This window comes from Aphelocoma coerulescens, chromosome 2 (genome assembly GCF_041296385.1).
Source record: "Aphelocoma coerulescens isolate FSJ_1873_10779 chromosome 2, UR_Acoe_1.0, whole genome shotgun sequence".
NCBI classification, from domain to species: domain Eukaryota; kingdom Metazoa; phylum Chordata; class Aves; order Passeriformes; family Corvidae; genus Aphelocoma; species Aphelocoma coerulescens.
The window spans coordinates 60079569-60102905 of NC_091015.1; positions in this window are offsets into that span (position 1 = coordinate 60079569).

A 23337-nucleotide genomic window follows, 5' to 3' on the forward strand; every position below is an offset into this window, starting at 1 on the left:
CAAATGTTTAATGGCAGAATAGCATTTAAACCTACTGAAATATGTCAACATACATACTTCAGTACATTTCTGTTTTTCAACATAAACATACTGAAATAATTTCAACTAGTTGAAATCTCCTTTGAATGTTTGACTCAGGTGTGTGGGATGCATGTTCGCCTTCCAAGGATCAGCCATTGATCAGAAGTTTACATTGAGTTCAGCTGCCACTGGTCTAGTCAGGCATCCAAGTGAAATTGGAACTTAGCTGAAAATCAGATATTTGTGAATAACTCTATTACTCATCTCTTAGATAGAAATCTACTATCAGTACAACTGAATCATCACCATCGTCCATAAATTTGCATAGAATTTTGTGAATCTGTAACTCCTTGCATTCGTCAAATTTATTTGAAAGAGGCTTGAGGGTTCAAAGACAGAGGCTGGATGGTGGATAGCAAGGGTCACTGCAAAAATCTTTCTTCAGTAGGAAACCAAATGAAAAGATGTGTGGGTTTTGTGGGTTTTTTTAGATTTGAGTAAGAGTCCACCTATTGGTATGAGCTTATCTTGGATATTGGTCTGACAGATTCTTCTTTCATTTTTGCTCCAGTTTCTGGCCTCCTTTGTTACTAAAATCTACCCTCTCTCATAATAAATGTTGTCATTTAGAAAATTATTTTTCATCCATAATGCTTGGAGGTTTAGATCCCGCATGAAGAATTCATTTCAGTATAATCACTGGGAGTGATTGCTTGTTTCCAACTGCTAAAGCAGTAAGAACTCGGGCCAGTCAGTCCCACCTACAGAGGGGGATGGAGGGATGTGATCAGGAAAGGAAGAAAAAAATTATCTCTACTGTCCAGGAAGTACAATGATAATACTCCTGGCAAGGCTTCATGGCAGTCATAATACTCCTGACATCATACAGCACTGGGCATGGCACTCCTGAACACTGTGTTATGATTTCATCTAAACTGGACATACGGAGAAGCTGGATAAGGCATTTTCAGGGTGCTCTCCTTGCTGTTAAAGTTCGTGTAAAAAGTAAGACAGGCTATTTTGCACTGCCCTCATAAAAGTTTCATTTTTACTATAAAAATAAAAGAGGAAGTGGGAAGGAATGAGTTTCTTCACTATTTCTGTCACTTTAATGTCCTTATCCCACAGAGAAATATTTTGCTCTCCCTGCCCATGCTATGGTCCATATTTATGCATAATGTGTCACAAGGTCTTTATTTGACTTTTTATACCTCCAACCACATATTTAATATTAAAAGGGGTTTTATTTGGCAGTGCTAACAAAAAAGAAAATACAACTTGGAGGTCTTAAGTAAAATTATTTTATAAATTAGAGACAAAAAAAAAGCACAAAGAGAATAGAAGAGATTTTTCAACGAAGTACAGACAAGGTAAGTGTTTGAATACTATGGTCCTTATTTATTAGTTTGGTTTCATCAGCTTTAACAGAGCTAGATCACTTTACAATATCCAATTGTAAAACATAAAGAACATTAATAGTCCTTTTTTATTTTTCTAAAGTTCTTGAGGAGTCATGTCTTGAATCAAGATGTGGACAGTCACCTTTCAAAACTTTCATTTTAGGAGAAGAGGGAAGAAATAATATGGAATGCAAATAAAGGTTATAATTCTTATTTATAATTGGAAATATATCTCATTGCTGACTATGACATGGTTAACGCTGAGCTGTGATACTGTACTTTGCTGGTACACTTTATTGAAACTATCAGTAGCACTTACTGATAGAATTATTCTTAGAAGTAAAAAAAATAATCACAGTTTTTTTAGCAAGGAAAGGGCTACAACAGACATAAGAATTTTTAGAATACACACTCCACTGCTTTATACAAGAAGAAACTGCCTTAGGCAGATCCATGTAATTTAACACAACACATCCATTATCTATAAAAGAGTTTGATCTCAAGATTGTTGAATGAAAATTGCAACATTTACACTACTCAGCAACTAAAACAGCAAATCTGTTATTATGCATTTTACTAACTGCCAGACACTCCTTTGCTCAATAAAAATTATCAAAATACCCACAAATCAAAACCCAAAGAAACTCTAAATAGTTGTAGAATTATTACTATTTGCCTAAGGATAATTTTAAAACTAGCACAATGAATTGCCAGATCTGAATTCAGCTTACTTCAGGCAAAAACTATCAAATACTGCTATGTAAAGAAAACACAAACTATAATGTCTAAAACAAAGGCACCAATAATAGGAACTGATTTTTAAATGGCAACACTAAACCAAATATATTAGAAATAGCCTAAATATACATACACACACACATATATATATATATATAATGTAATTTTGCAAACAAATGTAGTTTAATAACTATTTTGAAAGACCCAGTCTTGGCCCTTAGGCATTTCAGCGTATTTTTAAAATCATGTCAAAATTTTCAAATATAGATTCCCAAATATGGAGACCTATACTTACACATAAGGTCACAGATACCTTATACTTTCAATGCTGATATTTCCTGCAGAGCTGGCAGATCAGTTCAGTACCTGTAAACCAAGGGAATTTTTTTTAATATGAGGAGATGCTGTCATGTTTGCAGATACTAATTTGTAGACGATTCTGAGGTATCTTAATCCAGATAAAAATTAAGATGCCATGGGATCAAAATTCTCTTCCTAAGTGCTGTTCTACTGAACAGGAATTCTGCGACAGTTTTAACAGCAGCTACCTGAAACAATATTTGTCCTTTAGTTCACCTCACAGACTCTACACAGCTCAAGGACTCTGGTTTGCAGAACGTAAATCTATAGACAACAGAAGTCAAAAGAAACCTTCTCCTTCACTTTAACAGCTATAAATTCATGTGTTTGGCTTATTTTTTTCTTTTTGATATTTTATCTACTATAAATTTTTGGGTGTTTGCTGTAACCATGTATAAAATTAATAAATTTAGTAAGCAATGTGTAGTGAAAACAGTTTGCTGAAACATAGGCCAAATGATAAATACATTATCAATACAAACATTTTCATAAATTGAAATTATCAGCTTTTATTAAATTAAACACCACACTTCTATTACTGTTAATTATAAATGTTCAGCAAATAGGTGCAAAAGGAGATTATACTGTATATATTATATGTATCATCTCTAAGGGTAATAAAATTAAACTTATGCAACTTCTTTGCCTGATAAAACTGCTAATAGTTAAAAAGAACATGAGAAAAGCTGAATTGTCAAAACACATCTATGTGCTCCAATAACCTCTAAACACTAGGGTTACAGTGGTGTAGGCTTCCCTTGCACTTGTCAAATAATATACAAACATTGCCAAGGAGAATTGTGAACTATTGACTCTAACCCCAAGTAATCTGTTACAGATACCAAATATATTCTATTAAAACACTTTGAAAATACAACAAAAGATGGAGTCTCGAAAATTACTTCAGATTTGAGGGAGTAATTGAATTGTAATGCTAGAGAGAAAGTGATAATTCAGGTTTTGTTGAATTCTGTTGTGAAAAGATGGCTGGAGGTAAAATTAGAGGAAACTGAGTAGTTATACTCACATCCTAACAGAAGTTATAACGGTATGGGAATTGTAGGGTGAAATGCAGTTGCTGCTTCCTAGATGGAATGCAGTTGGCATGCTCAAATTCCGTGATGATTCCCCACACCCACAATCTGCAACTTTTAGCAGCTGCTAAGGGGGTTGGAATGAAGTGTGGAACAGACTGTTTACATCCTTGCGGAGAGGGGAACTCGATGGGACTTTGCAGCTGATAAACTGCATAGCACTTGTCAGTCAAGGTGGATAGCAGAAGATGTCTTGCTGCCAAGCCAGCAACAGTGGTGAAATCACTCTCCTCAGATGAAATTGGTTTGGTTCATTATAACCTTAACCTAATTGCAATATTAATGCACACCTCCATCCCAAAGTTACCTACCCCCAAGGTACAACCACCCCTCACTGAGCATGTGCTCTATACTTTTATCAGCTAGACCTTTAAGAGCAAAGCAAGTGAATTTTACACCAATCAGTGACAAAGATTCTTTATTTTACAGAATTTAATTTATTTTAATTAAAAAGAATTTTACACCTTCAGTATGACTATGACATCAAGCTCCATCTACATACAAAGAAATGGTATAAAAGTAGGTTGCAGATGGAAGAAAGTCAGGGAAGACTCCATTGTAGCTACTGGGATCAGCTGACAGCCTGAGCCTGTGGTGCCCTCCATAGGGGCCGCTATTGGGTGAGAACCACACTCTGTGCAAGCTGAATAATTTTACCAGGGATTAGACCTTGTCTGTGCGTTGCTTTGAATAAGTTTTTGCACTCAGATATTATCACTGACAATCCTTGAATCTTAACCTGCCACAATTTTCTATTAATAAAGAGCATTACTCTGAAGAGTCCTTCACAGATGCTGGCAGTGTCTGGAAGCAGGGAACATAACCAAATAAAGTGGAAGACCCACTGAGGAGTCTCCTTTATGCCACTGGTGTGTGTCCCTGAATAAGTGAGTTGAAATGCCCTCTGATCCAGCAGGACTGCTCAGTGATGGGTCCCACTAATGGAACACTGACAGACTGGTTGGGCACAAGGGTCTTGGCTTTCCTGGAATGCCGACAGATCAGTAGAGGACATCTCCCATTCTCATGTGTCATTTGATGAATTTTGATAGCTCTATTTTAATGAAAGTTCACAGTTTTATACTCATATACTATTAGATTCAGTATTTGCAGGCCCTCCTTCCTTCCAACTGCAATAACAAGGCAGGCTCTACACATACCCAAAACCCCTACACAGCCTTTCCTTAGGACGTGACAGATTACATTCTCCAAAATCCACTTCTACGAAACAATGGTATTGCTCACTCATGAAAGGGTATGTTGTTAGAAGCAAAAAGATTAAAAACCAACAAAGCCAGTTCATGTCCTGGTTCACTTATACATTATTGTTTCCTTGTTAGGTTTTAGCAAGCTGCCTTTATTAATGCTTATGCATGTTCACAGTGGTCAAAATCTCTAACCCTCTTTGTATCTGAAAATTGGTTTAAAGCTGGACAAAATCATCTCACGGTGTTTCAAAGCTAAAAACTGCTGAGATGTCTATACAAACCACGTGTAACAATTCCACTTCTGGGGAATTGGGAAGCCCAGTTCTGCCCCAAGCAGAGGGCCATGGAGTAACATGTGATAATAAAATCTAGACTGGATAGTATTTTCCTCTCTCTCCTTCCCCTCTTCAAGGCTCAAAAATTGCATTTCAGGTACTGCGGGTAAGACTGTCAGCAAGCTCACATTTGGAAGAAAAGATGTCTGCTCACAAACAAGGTGTTCTGCCATGTGTTCAATATAAAAATGAGTTGCAAAAATGATTTTGCAGATAAGAATCATTGAGAACGGCTCCACAGTGTGATTAAAACTTCTCTTGTGTAATGTTTCTTCAAAAAGACCAGAGAAATCAGTATTTATCATAGCAAGAGAAATTTCTTTCCTCCTTTTCATTATTTTGTCTCTGAAATCTGTAACATATTCATAGCCCTGTGGTAATATAGCAGCTTATGGGCCTCATTATTACCTCAGCTGTGTTTTCCATGGACTGCAACCATGGAAAGGAAGGTGAAAAAGCCCTTGTATTACAAGCCTGGACATTTTGCTGTCAAAGGGCATGGGTATCAAAGATGCTATGGAAAAGGGCAGGTCAGGTTAGGGGACTGGACACAGGTTCCTATGATAATGGTTGCAACTGTGTACAGGGGATAGAGCAAACTTATCAAAGTGCATTATATTGCTTCTTTCCATCTTCACATTTGTGACCTGGCCTTGAAGCAGAATATTGCTTTTTTCAGAGAGACAGGGTGTACCAAATAGCAACTTCTGATAGAAAAAGCAGAAAAATAAATACAACTAGGTAAATGATAGATGATAAATGGTAAATGATAGCTCTCAGACAGAATTTACCAAAATTTTTTGACAAAATGCATTTCTTATGAGTGGAGGAGGAACTCCCACTTGTCAAAATAAAAAACATTTCACAGATATATGTTTATTTTGAAGAGAGATTTTTTATCCCAGAAGTAATGTCTAGTCCAAATGAGAGAAGAGACTCTTACCAAGAATTCAGTTTTTGTGACATTTGTCATGGTACAGTAGATCAGTATTTCTCTTGAAACATTTCATGAGAAGAGGTTATACAGGGAAATAGTTTTGAGGATAAAGGGGCCACTAACTGCTGCTCTTACGATGAAATGACTGCCCGTGGCAGAAGAGAGTATCCAAGGTGGTCTGTGCTGAGCAAGCACTGAACTGAGACACGTCTTGCATTTCCTGTGCCTACCTCAGAAATTCCCTTTTTATGAACGGAAACGTGCATGCTCTGTAAGGAGGAATGAGCTCTTGGACTCTTAGGGATGCTTAGCACAGGCTCATGGATCATGAGCCTCACTAAAGGTGGCCATTTAAAAAGTCACCCTTGCTCTTAGCAAGGGCAAGCCACATCTCACACTGCTAGTGAAAAGCATTACACTTGAAACTGCCGGGCTCAGCAAGGGCTGCACACTGCATGGGTGGGAAGACAGAACATAAGCAGGATTGCTACAAAACTGAGTAAAAGGGTGAAATATTCCTATTATTCCAGTGAAGACAAGCAGCTGCAATACATTCCTCTAAAACAATTAAACCGAATGTATTATTCTCTACACATTACCAGCCAGAAACAGAGTACTATCAGGTTTCCCAAAGATATACATAAGTAAAAATTCCCCCTTTTTTTTATTCCATTAAAGCAGAAATATCACAGCAATGAAAGTATCCATGTAGGGTTATCTTAATTAGTATTTTCAGTTCTCAGAAAAGAGAGAACTACTAACTCAAATAAATATATTTTCAGTTAATTGCTACTGCTGTACAACAAAGAATAAATTTTTGTGCCTTTACAAGCAGAGGTGAATTTCTGAGGCTTATCTTTCAAATGAAGTACATTTTTTAATCAAAAGCATCTCATAACTACTGTTTGCAGCTTTTATCTCACTGCTGCTGTACATCACTTTATCTACTGGAAAAGCTCACACATTTTGTACAGCAATATGAGAGAACTGAAATTCAAAACATATAAAAATCTCACAGTGTTATTGTTCCATTAATGTTTTGTATATTAGGTAGGAACAATACCAGCAATGAAACTTCTATGCTACTATGACAGAAATAGTAGGGAACCTTTTAGTAGGTAAAATCCCAAGAGATTTTACTGCCACTTACATTCCCAAAACACAAAGTTCTGAGGTGAAAAAGTAAGTATTTCCAGAGGTCATACTAATGTTGTCATTACTGGAAAGCAAAGGTTTTTCAACATCAAGGAAATATCTTTTATAAAAATAATGTTAATTTTTTTTCACTCCCTTAGAAAGCAAAATAAAATTTTATTTCCTTAAAACCCACCACTATCAAATCATTGTAGTGTTCCATTCACCAATTTTGATCAAAAAGATGAAATAAGACTGTCTCTTTAGCAGAGGTCACATATCTTTTACTGCCTCTGTCTTAAAACAACACCAGTGAATGGAACTCAGTGGTTTTTTCTAAAGGGCTTTTAATCATTCTTATAAAAAAGGATAGAATTTTAAGACCAATATTTTCTTTTGTTCATTTCTTCTGCTGTTATCATGTCCCTGTTAGTGTATCAATAGTTCATTGTTTATTTTCTATTTCTTAAATCACTTCAAGCTGTGAAGTCTGTCCATGTCTAACATACCACAGGGAGAAGAGTGCAAAGACTGGTGCTAAGATCACCCTTAACAGGAGAAGAAAGATATAATGTGAGAATCAGATTCTCATTTTGATATTTATTTTGAAAAAAATGGGCTTTCTCATAGTACCCCAGAGAGCAGCCTCCATCCTCATTCACTGAATAATGCTGTCATGAGTTCTTGAGCTTGCAGGGATATACAAGCCTTGGAACGGAATAGTTCCTACATTGCTATCATCAAGGAAACTCTGCAATTTATGTTCTTTACAATATAGTCTTAATTCATATTTTGAGCTACAGTACCTTAACCTTTGTACTGTGGATAATTTCTCCACAAATGATTTAGCCTACTGACCATTTCATATGACTAGCCATATATCCTTGTTTGGAAAGCACAGTTTTCATTAAATTTAATTACTTTGCCCTACAGCTTGCATGGGAAAGGCTCATGGTAAAGGTGCAGCTATTAAATAAGTGCAGCTACTAAACAAGGCCAGCTGCTATTAAAATCTACATAGTAAAGGTGAAGCTACTAAATTAAGGTGATTACAGTTTGAAGGTGTTTCTAGATGAAGACATATGGGTAAGCTTTTGCACCTGTAGTGCATTTTACCATACACAATGTTGTAAAACTTGTGTGAGTGGCTCAGCAAGGTGTTTCCATGTCTTAGCTGTTACAATGTCATCTTAAAATAATTTCTACAAATATGAAATATATTATTTTTAAAATTTTAATCCATTAGAAATTCATTTAAACACTTGACTCTGCAATTCTGAAATTCATTATGAATCTCAAAATCTCTACTATACTTCAAAGTAAAAAATCCCTTTAAAAATTATTAAGTATTTTTCTAAAATGTATTGTGAATGGCACTCATAAGTAGAACACAAGTCCTAGTGAATTGCTGGTAGCTGGCTCCTCTCCAATTTTCACAGGCTGTAGCACTTTCTAGCAAACTGAATTCATCCACTTCCCACAGCACTTGGCTTATATCTTCTCAAAACCACACTTTACTCCTTGTAGTCATGAGATAAAAGTCTGTGTGTGGCTTCTAATTTCATTGTACCAAAATAACTGTTCTTGCAGCTCACCAGAGCAGTGTTTGTACAAGATGCCAGAGTTTCTGTGCAAGGCATGATGCCTTTGAAGGGAAAAGTCTCCAAATACATTGTTTGTATCAGTTGGGGGAGCCAAACTTGGCAAAAGCCATACCCCTGATGGACGCATTTGGATGAGGCTCTGAAGCATACTCTTCCATCATCTGTGATCAGGTATTCTCTTTGAGGGAAGTAGTTGAGTTGCTTTAGAAGAGGGTTCAGAACTTAATTAGCATGTTAGCAAAGTGGGCAAAGGTCTGGGAAAATGGAATAAAGAGCAAGTCAAACCGCCCATGTAGGAACATCCTGAAACGATGCAATATGACCATCCTTTGCAGAGCAGAACACTCTCATTAAATTGCTTGTACAGAATAACATTCTCATTATAAAGAACAGTTTGGGGGTCTATCACTTTTCTATCATTAGCAGCTCCTAGAATTTCCATTATTTTCCGGAGATACTGCGGTAAGTTCCCTTCAGCACTTCCTTCAGACCGTAATGATATTTTACATCTGGATAATCTAATAGGAGTAATAACATAATATTAATCCAATTTGAAATTCACTGAATTATTCTTGTTGATTTCAGTGGACTTTGAATGATAATTCACGAATGACCAAGAGGTGACACCAGAGTTTTGGAGACCAGAGGATCTGTCAGAAAACTACCTACATTTTTTTCAAAATCCCAGGGCACTTCAAGCCCTAATGTCTGAAAGCTAGTTTTGCTGTGATCCAAATTGGATTTGGTGCTGTACTAACACAAGATGCTTTGAAGAGGTACATGGTCTTTGCAACCCATATTATTTCACATGTGTTTCATAATCATAAAAATATCATTAATAATGAAGCATATTTATTTTATCAATATTCTTTCTTTCCTTGATCACAGGCAAAGGGTTTTTCACTTGTAGATCTTTGTGGCAAGACCCAGAGTCAGATAGGGCTTTGAGGAAGTTTATCTAAAATTTTTCTTTATGATGAATGTCCTAAAATATAAAATGACTTTTATCAATGTTTTTATTAACCTATAAATTGGAATACTTTACTTTTTAAATCAAGACAGACATTTAAGACAGATTAGGTACAAAAATCTTTGTCTTCTCTGAGTTTCCTTGCTTCAGGTTTTCTCATAGCACTACAGAAGGTTTCTGAGATGCAGCAACTTCTGCATTGACTGTCTCTGCCACCTCCAAGGTGTGTCTGTCTCATCCCTTCTTTCAATAGTGTCTTCATAGTTGCAGGTTGCCAGTGCATTTCTTTACCTCTTTATCTGCCTGTGAGCTGTCTAGTCTCATTCCTGAAACGGAAAGCTCATGTGGTCCTCTAGAGCAGCAACAACCTGCCACCTCCTTTCACAAGGATCTACATCATCTGATCACTCATCTCTTATAAATAAAGAAGTAAACAGGTAGATATCAAATATCACAATCTGAATGACTTTTTTGGGGTTTTGAGGAAACTAAACCTTATGATATGACTTCCAAAGAATTTATCTGGCAAATAACTTAAAAATAGATGATGGTCATTTTCCTAAGGGCATATGTATGTTGTTAAAAGATTAACTTATTTTTGGAAATCAGTTAAAGCTCTTAGTTCCTTTGGATTTTCTGAATTAGGCTGTCTTAATCTATATGTATCTAAAGATGTCTTTTTGCTACCTCGAGTCACATGTTTACATTCAAATATTGCCTAAAAGGTGGCAAGATTGTCATCTGTCTTTAGGTTGATTAGCAGTTTGAAAGGGAAAGGGAGGAAGGCTGAAGGTAGTACTACTGAGATGACTATTGAAGGCTTTCAGTTTCCCTCAGCCTTCAGAAATTTCTGCAAATTTCGTGATCTTTAAAAAGCCTGGCTGACACTGCTAGGAGCCATGGCACCTCTGACAGATATCAGGGGAAAGACGCTCCGAAGAACATGAAGAACCCCTGCTGCTTAAGTAGTCTTGCCAGCTAAAACTCTTACAGCTAAAACTCCTGAAGAAACAAAGACATTATTCAACTCTGACATGATTTTCTTAACAGCTCTACATATTTGTTCCATATTAAATACCTACCAGATTCTCCTAACATTTGTGTACCATACACATCTTTTCCCCTATTGACATTCTACAACTATTGGGAAGCACAATAGCAGTTCCTATATGCATGCATATTCTGGGTAAAATACCTTGCAACTTTCCTAAGTAATTTTTTTTATGTAACAAGGTTAGCTCATAAGACTCTCTAAAATATTCAAAAAACTATAACATTGTAAAAAAGGCTTTATTTCCAATGGTCTTACAAAACAGTCAGACTATTATGAGTAAGTAAAACAATATTAAATAGGGATTTAAAAATCTTATCTTTTCCAGATCAGTAACTCATGTTTTAACTGTACTTGATTAATTTAGCACCTCAGAAACACAACATTTAAATATTTTGATTGAAATATATGTCTTTTTTGAGACCTTCTACATTCCTTCAGATTTTAATAAAAAGTAAAACCTCAAACAAAGGTATTGGTTAGCACCTCTGCTATGTCCAAGCATTCTTTTACTAAAGTAACCCACAAAATCAGAGAAAAAACTCCCCAAAGTATTAAAGTGTGAAGTGACTGTTGGCACGGCAAATTTAAGAGATGAGTACATGTAGGCCAAAAGATCCAGGTCATGCGGAAAGCAACAAACTTTATTATAATAGAAGGACCAATATGGTTAACAAATGAAATTTATGATGGTGTTGATGAGCTTTAGGGCTCAAAACTGACATCGGCCCCTTAGTATAATGCAAGCTAAGATCTGATATCCAGTATATTTATTTCAAATGTTTTTCTTTACTCAGCTGGTTTTTAGGACTTACCAGAGCATATTGAGTTATGCCAACTATGCATGTTTTGTAACAAGATGACCTTCTAGCAACTCATAATGAATTTAAGTGCAGCTGTAATAAGAATATCAAAAGGAGTTTAAAAGTCATGTTTATAATCTTTTGGTGAGGCCACAGACTTCATTATCATAATGTTATAGCACAGATTCAAATCAATTTCAGTTATACTTCTAATGCAATGTCAGGCTCACAACCAACTGCTTCAATTATTTTTTCAGTAATGTCTCATCTAAAATTTCTCTTTTTCTTCCTGTTAGGCCCTTTCCTTTCACTCAAAACAGACATATATAAAAGGAGAAAGCAGCCATGGAGTTTCCTGAAGAGCTACCACATTTCCTCTGGAATTACAGCACATCTGCTTGAGTCAGGGCCAGAAATGACATTAAGTTGCCATACAAACTCTATGGTAAATTTGTTAAGTGTTCTCCTTTTGGCCAGAAGGGAATTTTTTTTTCTTTTTTCTTTTAATGCTTAACTACTAAACCTGTGGCAAACAACCCAGTTCTTTAATAGGGATCCTTCTCTTGAAATTTATATATTTGTAGCCAAATTATAAATCTGTGGGCTAAAAGACATCTTCCTTAACATGGGCTTTACTCCTGGTACAGAAGAGCTTTGAATTTCAAACATGGCAGAAGGAAGAAGCTCTTTTTTGGGGTACCTTTCTCCAGCTAAGAAAAAGGGGGAAAAAAAGACTGCTATCTCATTATGTGGAACTATACTGGCAGTGAAAAGAAGCTAATTTTGAAAGCATTGTGAATGAATTATTCTTTCATAGTATGACATCTTCAGAAATACACCTTGTGTTTGTTCTTAGCAGAGATAAGAATTCAAATCACTCCAGGAGATCCTGAGCAACACTCAGACTGGAGTCCTGTATTTGGGGTAATTCAACTCTGAATTTTCATTATTTCTTTCCAAGAAATACGCTTACATAGTAATTTGCTGTTGTTTTCTGGAACCTACTGGAAAATGTCAATTTGAGATAAAGGGCCATAAAACAGGTCCCCTGGGTAAATTATGCAGCAATACCAAAATGTGCAGCACCAATCGGGGTTGAGATATGTACAGAGCATCATACACACACCTTACAGTAGGGTACTGGGGTAGTGGCACTGCATACATGGAGTTTACAGGCAAACAAGCACAAACTTCTCCCTTGCCTAGGGCTTTGTTTCAGTTCACTGAACAAAGCACTAAAAAGTAATTACAGTCTTTTTCTTGGAAATTGTTTCAGACCCTCCTTGGAGGTTTCTGCTTCAAAGACATTCCAAATTATAACAAAAGAAAGTGGGCTATTTGCCCAAAGTTTGAGAAAAATTACATTTAATAGCACAAATGTGGGGTTTTTTTGGTTTCTTCTCATATCAGGAAAGGGCAGCCAGGTTTGTTTGAAGTGTTATGTTCAGGAATTGCCTTCTTCCTCCAGATTCCGAGTAAAAGACAGCTGGAATCTGTCCTTACTAGCCTTATACATTACCATTAAGGCAGCTTCATCTCACACTGTTCTTAATTTCTTAAGCTGAAAAAGTAGAGAAACAGTCCAAAACTTCACAGGCCACAGATCTATTCTTTCTTCTGGTGACGCATGATGTCTGCCTCTCAGCTATGCTGCAAGGAATAGAGTCTGAAACAAAGACAAAGCCAGTCCAGAGCCTTTTTTTTTCGACAGAATCTTAGAAGCCCATCAATACTTCTTCCATCAATAAAATTCTTTGTGGAAAGTATTGTCTGTGAAGTTCTACTTTAGGAAGTAGGGAGATGTGTCTTGCTAGTGACTTATGATTCACAGAATTAAAAGGAAGTCAAACCCAAAAATTCTAGAAAACAAACCAGCTGAAATATTACTGGCATCATATCTATTATCCCTTCTACTCAAGGCAATTACATCAAATCACTAAAAAAATAAGGTGTTGAAAATACTGATGCCATGTCAAAACAGAGTTAAAGCTCTCAACTCAAAAAGAACATATACTTTCTAGCTTCTCTAATTCTGTGTCTTGTGTTCATTAACAGACCTTTAATGAAAAATATAATTCTAGATGGTACAGAATCATAAAAAATTAAAAATTGTGTTATGAATAAAAATAGAAGAATACATGCATTTTCCAGAAAAAGAATAATAAAAGTTATCAGTAAGACAAAGATGGAAAAAGAGTCATCAAATTGAGAAGTTACTTGACTCAAGTTAATAATTTTTTATTATGATTAAGTGCTTCCGGTCTGTAGAAAACTCTATAGCACTGTCACAGGTTTTGCTGTCATGACAACATGAACCAGACTTATGCCTTTATGGAAGTTTCTGCCCCTTTTGAGTTCCTGTACATATTTCAATTACACTGCAAGTATTTGCAGAGATTCTGTAAGACTTTTGCAAAAATCTAAGTTACTTTTTGACCATTTGAAAGTTGTTTGCCCTCACAAACGTTCATGAGCTGAAAAAATAACTTCTACTGGATGCATGAAGAGACCTAAGAGAATCTCTGTCTTACATAAATCAATTCTTGTACAAATAAATAGTAGTCATCTTTCCATCTTGTCTAGTGACTATTTCACTCCTTTTCTCTAAAGGATTTGGTTTTGGATAGATTTTTATGGGTTTAGATCTTGTCTCTCTATGTTACATATAATCTTCTCTTTCTATAATAAATACTTATTTCTTCTTTAAAGGAAGCTGATTAGCACTGGCGATCAGGGTTAAGTTACATCATGTTGTGTTGAAAATATTTCAACAACATAATTACTCCAAATTGAAGTAACTTCTCCCATTTATCTTAGCTTGAAGCATTTTTGTTAGAAGAATGGCATAATGTGGTTCTTTTCTTCTCTGACTGTGTGGCACTGCCATAGTGCTAGGCTAAAGTACCATTGATGGATTTCCTCCTCTGTTGCTGTATAGCCTTAGCTGTGATGTTGTGCATAGACAGAGTTCAAAACCAGTTTAAAATTATGTCAGTGACTGTTTTCTCTGCTCAAGAGGAGGTGGTATGAACCCATTTTGGGGAGACGAGAGGTGGAGAAGTGGCAGAGGCAGAACTTCTGGCATAAGTATTTCTAAATGCATAAGTAGAGACTGGTAGTTCTGCTCCCAGAGTGGCATCTCAGGAAGCAGAACAGGAGCAGTCCACAGTCACAGCAAAAAGTCACAGTCCCACCTAGTGCAAATGCAAGTTTGGTAAAAATAAAAAATGATTGGGCTAATATAAACTGACTAAGGATTTAACAAAGGTCAGCTCTGAGTTATATTGAGCCTTAATAAGAATGAAAGATAGCTAACAGACCAAAGGATTGGATTAAAATTTTTCCACTCTATTTTGTCACTGGGTTTAACCAGAATTGACTCACAACTGATTTTTATAGTTCTGTAACAACTGAAATTGATTAGACATATGCAAATAAGATTTGGTAAGACAAACACTTTTTTTGGTTGTTCTGAAACCACTTAACAGAGTAAACAATAGGGTCAATATATTCCATCTCAGGTTTAAACATAATTTCTACTTGACAAGGATAAAAAGGAATCTACATTTTTTTGAAGCCAAGCATTGAAAGCATTAGATTAGAAGTTAAAGAGCACAGCACAATGATTTAAAGGTTGACTGGGATTCCAAATTGTATTCTGTGTTTTATTATATATTTGAAAAACTAATTATAACTAAAACATAACTGATGCCAGAGGAGGACTAAGAATGTTTATAAAATACTATAATTGAATTATCACCAAGAAATTAGTGTTGTGAGATGAGAAAAATCATTATGCAATATCAGTGTGCTATCAAATGTGTGAAATCTAAACCTTTTTGGAGTTCAGAACATTTCATTTCAGCTACCTAGTAATTCACCTTTCAGCATTAGACACCATTATTGAATGATGAGGACTGTAATAGATGTTGAAATGTACTGCAGTATTCTATCCAGGTTGCTGCACAAAGGCATCTTCCAGACATTTGGACTATGTATGCTAACACTCTGCCATATCTTCCCAAAGCTTATTTAATAGTCTGGTGTTTAAACTATCACAGTGATTTATTGCAGTGTTAAAACTTATATTTCTTTGACAAAACATTACTGGTTTTAGCACTTTCTTTGGCTCCCTGTAACTGAGAATATTAGTGACACAAGCATAATGTCATATCTATCATCTTTTAACAAAAATGCCCCAAAATTTTTTAGTTATCACCATGGCACTTGACATATTTTCCATCAGTATCTTCCCTCCTTCAAATTCCTTCACTAATGACTATCTTCTCCTCTATATTAAATTTTTTATGTTTCACTGCACTTGCAAATTTCTGTTACCATTCCTTCCTACAATACATTTTTATTGGCTAGATACATTATTCCTTTACATGATTCCACCTCTTCAAGCCTGGACTGTATATTTTCCCACTGCTCCTTCATTTCAAAGAATATTCCAGACTTTCCTCACTTTGCTTACATACTTTTCATACAATTTGGTAAGATATCTGCATTTTTAGTATGGTTTATTTTTTAATTTTCCCAAGTCTCCTCTGTGAGTTCAAAGTGTGCCACATTACCTAGCAATACAAAATTCAGTATAAAATTGAAAAGACTACTATGCATTTTACATCGCAGCGACAGTGGAGTTAAGAACAAGATTAACCTTTCACAGGTTCTGGATGTTTTTCAGCCTCTTGTCTCATTAGTCTCAATAAAACCAACTATGAAAGGCTGAGTAATCCTGTATTCATACTGAAAAGGATTTCAGTTTGCAAATTATCAGAAAGATTAATTCTGAAGACAAAATACATGGTATCAGAAAAGAAAAGAAACTAGATCAAGGAAAGTGAAGCTGATTGTTTTACACTTTAGTCCCCCTTGAATCTGGAGACACAATCCCTTAATGAAATATTCTAATTTTTCTAAAGCATGCACATGGTGAAACAGAGCAAAATTCTACTTCTTAAATTCCTTTAAAACCTCAGCAATTTTCCCCATATTGTTGACAAAGAAACATACCCATGGACAGTAAAACTAAAACTGATTGCAACAGGACAATGTGGCTTCCCGATATTCACCAAAATACATAACTGAGAAACCCAGAAACAAAAAAGCCATTAATTTAAGAACTCAGATAACTATAAAAAAGGAAACCTTGGTCAGCTAATAGTTGTTAGAGTCTATGTTGGTCATCACACAGAGCTCAGAACCTGAAATCTGATTTCTCAGACATCTCTCTGGCATCTGATGTTTTCTCCTCAGAAGTATCAGCTCTGGTCTCTCAGGCTTTGCAAAAGCTGTTTCAGCTCTCAACTCATATTCCTACCTCGGTGTTTGCTATTTTGACAGTGAAAAATCGCAACATCATTTGGGTGTGTTTTCTCAACCCATGCTGAAGAGCTGATATAGTAATAAAACTACTAAAATCAGTGTTTCCCTATATGGCAAATTAGACAAAAAAGGACGTAGATGATGTTTTTAATTTGAAATTCCACCCGAAACTTCACAAGCATTGCTTTGAACCTTGCCTATGTAAATTTCTCGTATGGAAAATGAAACCAATATTTTTCAATTTGTCTTATTCCACTTGGTCAATTTATTAGCAATTTATGTATTTCTATTTTGTGATTTTTAAAAAAATTATTTAATAGCTTAGGCTATTTCAGTTCTCCTGTGTTTGCTATAGATTTTTTCTTTTAAATTGCCATTTTTCCTTCAATATGAGATAACTTAAATTTGTTTTAGGATGGTACTGGAATCACTTTTTCCCCATTACTTCATATATTGTAAATAAGAAGAAAATGCTTTTTTACTGCAGTCAGTGTGTAAAGTCTCTCTATTTGCATTTTGAATGTTAGCTCATTGTCAAACACCAGAACAAAAAAAAAAGGGTTTTCTGAGGAAATCAGAGGTACAGTATTATGCCAACAAAAAAGAGGCATGAAATTTCATCAGTTTTATAGTGCTATATATTTGGCTTAATTAAAACTTTCACCAAGTTTATCTGATAAATAAGCCATAACTGGATTACAGGATGCAACAATTGAGAGCTCTGAAAATGGAAGGTGCTGTATGAAAACTGTTTGTTAAAACCTCAGCTCATTTATTTGTAGGTGGAACAATTACATTTTAGAAAAGGATGACCAAAATTCTGTATTTTACTCCTGTCTTTATCTGTTATCAGTAGATAGCTGTAAGTAAGACCAAAAACAGCTTAAGCATCAGTCCCATTACTTTTTCATTGTGTTTGGTTAATAAAACAAATATTTCTGCACATAACCTGGTGGAATATGATCAACAGAAGGGACTTAACACACTTGTTGGAATTTAAAGTCATAAACTTTGAACCTCCTTGTAAGAAAAGTAAATCCACTTCACAAAGGCAAGAAGCATCCCAAGCAGACTCTGACACTTTCAGTATAGTGTGACCCAACCATTCTGAATCATTTTAGAAGAAAAAAAAAGCTATTAATGCTTCCCTAAACTCCACACTAGGAGAAGTGGATAGGCAAGAAACTACCCAAAGGAGAAATTAATAAAATTGGAAGTTCTTGTACTTGTTTTATTAAGACAGAAAACACTTTAAGCATTCTTATATCAGTTCTCTTCCCTATTCTGGGTTAGCCTGCAGATTTTGTTCGTACTTACCAAAAGCTTGCTAAGTTCTCTTCAATTTTTAGAGCAGAAGATCTGTGAATAGGGGAAGACACAGCTACAACCACACTTTCAACATCAATATTCCAACTGTGTTCCCTGTAGATGGGACACTGATGCAGTTCATCTCATCACACACTGAATTTTCCCTCATGGTGGATGGTCATTTAAGAACAATTATTAATTCCAAATACTCTCCGGCCTGGTCAGCATACTCACTTCCTTTGTACACACACTGTAGGTGCTGTGTTGCTCCTCTTTCTCATAAGAGGAACAGCACCCTTAAGAAATTCTTGGCTTTGGCAAGCAGAGCTCTCCTCCATCCTGCCTTTCACACTGCGTCATTCAGTTGGGCATCTGCACCTCGGTGAGCTGCCATGTTGTGGCTCCAGAAAGACAACAGCTCTGGGATACAGCAGTTAATTCTGCTTTGATGTTCATTGATTATTGGCACTTGTTCTCCTGTAAACACAGAGATTCCAGGAAGAGCTTAGTTTTGTACGGCAACAAAGAAACTGAAGTCGGTCAGAGTCTCACGGATAATTTCTATAAAATCTGATTATAGATATGAATGAATAAAACTTACATATGTCACAAAAAAGCACCAAAAAGCAATCTAACAAGTAGTCCAACAACAGCAACCACAATGCAGTGAGGGAAGAATGAGTTATATAGCATGAGTTTGCAATGTGGCCAAGCCTACAAAAATATAATTTGACCTTTTATTTTATTTTAAAGAACAAAGCATATACCTGTATCTATGTGGTGTGCACATGTACGTTGACTACAAATACATACATATTACATATATAAAGTCATAGAAAAATATAGGTGGAAAGGGCCCATCTGAGGTCCTGGCCCTTCAGAAACTGTTCAAAGCACAGTTAATCTCAAAGTTGGAGTAGATTGCTCAAGGCCTTGTCTAGTAGAGATACACACAATAAAGCTAATTTGCAAAGCTCATAGCCAACCACTCACTGAAGTTATTTTCTTTCAGCAGTTGATTTTTTCCTTCATATTAGAGGGAAATAAAATGTATTTGATTCAATTCAATAGGATACTGATGACTTCTATAAAGGGTAAATGAGCAGATTCTGCATCAGAAACCTGAAGCAGTAGAGTTTACCACCTAGATCATTAACATGAGAAACAGAAACATATATTTATTCTAGTGTGGTTTCTGTTTCTGGTTGTTCTTGGTTCTTGAATAAAACTCATAGCTGGATAAGGAAAGTCTGCAAGGAAAGTGACAGAAAAGATGTCAATATTCAAGGGTGAAAAAGGTATGAAGAAAGAAAACCTATTTCTTCAGACCTTAAAAAATTTCTTTGAATTTTGACACGTATCTGTCTGACGAGAAGAGGAATGACTTTGTTTTGTTTTCATACCACGGGTATTGACCCTCTCTTTTCTCTGATCCGCCGATCGGAAATCTTGCTAGTTTTAAGGAAAAAAGAAATAAACCCTCTGTGAGTGAACAGCCTATTTAATATTTAGCTGCAAAAGTGTGAGTCCATATTAAGGAGCTTACAATTCTGAGAGCTCACTCATTTAAAAATCAGGGTACCCTTGGAAGCGACACTGAAGGAGTTAATACAACAAGCAAAGAGTAGTGTCAATGACCACAAAAAATTACACCAGAAATGTAGATGGAATAAACAGTGTCTTCAGTCCTGTTGAGACTGCCCTGAGTGATGTTTTTTTCCTTTGGGGTTTATTTGGTTGGTTGGTTGGTTGTTGTTGTGTTGTCTTCATTTGGGAAAAAAATTAAGGAAAAGAAACTTTGGCTGCAAATGGTCTCATTCCTGCACTGGCTTAGTACAAGCATTTAAACAAAAGATCCCACAAGTTTTTAGGTGGACTATATTTATTCTCAGAAACATTCCTCTTCTTTCATAAGTCAGTTTTCTCTTGAAAATCATCCACTTAGAGAAATTAGAACAATTTTACGGTATACAGATTGTTCTGTAGCATTTTTGGAATAAATTATTTCCCTTCCCATGACATTTTCTCTTCTTCATACCCCAGGCATCTCTTTGGAAATTTTAGAAGGAATGAATATTTCTTGTGTACTTCAGATGATTTTCTGCAGGCTTTGTTCACTCCACTCTAGAAAACAGAAAGAGCCATGATAGAACCATTGTAGATGGAGATACATCTAGCTGTAGACAAAAACTCTAGACTCCAAAGTTGCTAGAATGCTTTCCCCAGGAATTATACAGCTAATTTTTTTCCTATGCATATTCTAAAATCCAGAAGATTAAGGCTAAAGACTTCTAAAAGCTTGAGAGCCCCTTACTTTAAGGATGTTTTAATGACTTTATAGCCTATTCCTAAGCAAGGAATCATTTTTTGTCACTATAGATCTCTCACAATCACTTGATATTTTTGGCACCTGAAAATCTGCTGCTGACCATCCAGACAGAGCACTTTTGGAAGTTCAAGACCTATCTGGGCATATCTGGACCTATCTGGGTTTACCTCTGACATGTTCCTGATCATATTCAAAAGAAAAGCATTTATACCAACAGTTTTCACTGTGATAGTTTGCCACAAATCCGGAGTCTCAATAAAAGCCAGAACAGCTCCCAAAAAACCTATAGTAAAAAAAAAAAAAATTCAGCCGACTTCAGCTCTTCCAAGTTTTACATGAATGATTGTAAAAACTTTCTTCTAACTTACCCATTTCAAATGCCAAAAGGAGTATAAATTATACAGAGGATATTAATAATATTTACATTCAGCCCTTCTGAAATGAAGCCAAAGAAAGAAAACATCTTGTTCTAATAACATAGATACAATCATCACTAGTCTGTACAAATATTGGAAACATCATGCATTAGTCCTCTTTGCTGATTGAAAATCAAACAAATAACCAGTTATATTATCCATCAGACCATATTATTAAATAATAATATATGAACTGAAACAAGACAGACTCTATTCTTCATTACAACGTAGTAGTTTCTTTATTGAATATCACACAGTGGTGAGAAAGAAGCAGTTACACATGTAAAAAAAGATGGAGCCAGAAATCTGTCTGAAATAAAAAATTGCCTTGACTCATGGCAGTTATCATCTCTGTGAGCAAGACTGTCCATTTTAATTGCATTTTTGGCTGGATTTTTAAATATGGTGTTTCAGAAGTGATTGATGTCAGTTGCAGCACAAGAAAAGGCAGTGTGGTACTTTAACTTGTGAATCTGATGGTTCAATGGCCGTGTGTCCCTTGAATTCTCATAGAGCAGAATTCAATTTCCTGCTTGTGACTGGGAAATGTATTTGCTTTCAGAAAAGTTCTATTGCAACAGTGAAATGATTGACATGAATTCATGATGAAGCAGTGCACTACATACACTATTCCTATAAGCACTATGAAGTGCTATGCTTGCCTTTAAAAGGTATTAGCAATAACAAATATTTGTTTTACTGAAAAGAAATGAACTTAACACTTTTCTAATTAAAAATTGAATGAGAGTTTGTGATTTTAAACAAATCATCATCTACTGGGTATCTACTTTTCTAGAAGAAAAACAAAGTATCTAACTTAATACAGAAAAATTAAAAGTAATTCATGCAGAAGTAACACAAATTCCATTTTCCATTATTACAAAAGTATGAAACACTTTGGTACATTATTACTGTGTCTAGGTACCCTTCAGAATAAAGTATTTTCTGGTGTCTCTTTATATATAAAAAGCTTGACTATTAGACCTGATGCTGTTGTGTGCCTGACAAAGGCACTTCCAAAACTTCTTTGACTCTCCAGCAGTTTAATACAAATGTTCTAGCTTTAAAATGGAAGTCTCTGTAAAGCTTGACTACTCAAATAAGTATCCTCATGCCAGTCTTTGCAGTGAAAGAAAAGGCTCAGGTAGGTGTGAACATACGCATGGGATGAAGACCTGGCTGTATAAGTAGCTGCACAGACAAGGCTTTGGTCTCTGTGATTGTGGGACACTCTTTGAGGAATGAGTACTTTGACAAAATGGGGCAAGAGTGTTTTTGCAAACAGTCTTGTTAACCTTTGGAGAAGAACTGTAAATTAGGTATATTGGGGTAGTGTTGTCATAATCCAAAGAGGAGGCAAGGTTTAGGAGAGTAAAAAAAGCTTTAGGGCACCAGAGGAAAATAGAACTCACATCTTTTCATGCTTTCTCTTCTCTACCCTTGAGAAAACAACACCACAGGGGAAGGAAAAGCTCACACTTTGGGAAACACATGGGAGCTGCAGAGGTATGACCTCATTAAGTTTACAGAGATGTGGCTTGGTAGGTCTCACCAGAGCACTCCAATGAACTGATGCATGTTTTTTCAGGAGAGACAGGCTGGAAAGACGAGGAGGAAGGGTTTTGCTGTATACAAGGGAATGGCTGGAGTGCGCAGAGCTTTCACCACTGAAGAAGTGGTGACAAGTCTGCTGAGAACTTATGTTTAAGTTTAGAGAAGAGACTGTCATGGGCAGCACAGGTTTGTGCTGCAGCAGAAAAAATTCGGGGCTAAATGAAGCTTGTAGACAGCTAAAAGAAGACTTGCAATCACCAAGTGACTCTCCCAGGGATCTACATCTGAATGTCTGCTATAAAGGCAAGAGAGCTGGGCACAAACAATCCTGAAGATTTCTAGTGTGTGTTTAAGATACTTTATTGTTGCAGGTCAGCCATTCAGTGAAATACTTTCTTGAAACTATTGTTCACAATCAGTAAATGTATCATCAAAAATATGAAAGTCAAGGACAGCCTTGGCTGGTAAAATCAAGAGACTGTTTAAAATCAAGCAAAGAAAGGTGAACAGCAGAATCTCAAATTTGGACTGGAGGAGAGCAGATTTCTGCCTATTCAGGGACCTATTTGGTAACATCTCATGGGATGTTGCTCTAGAGGGCAAAGAACACCAGAAGAACCAGCTGATCTTCAAGGACAAGCTCCTCAGAGCACAAGAATGGCTTGATCTAATGTTCTGTAAATAACAGAAGTGTTACAGAGAGCCAGCTTGATTCAACAGGGAACACCAACTGAGTTCAAATAT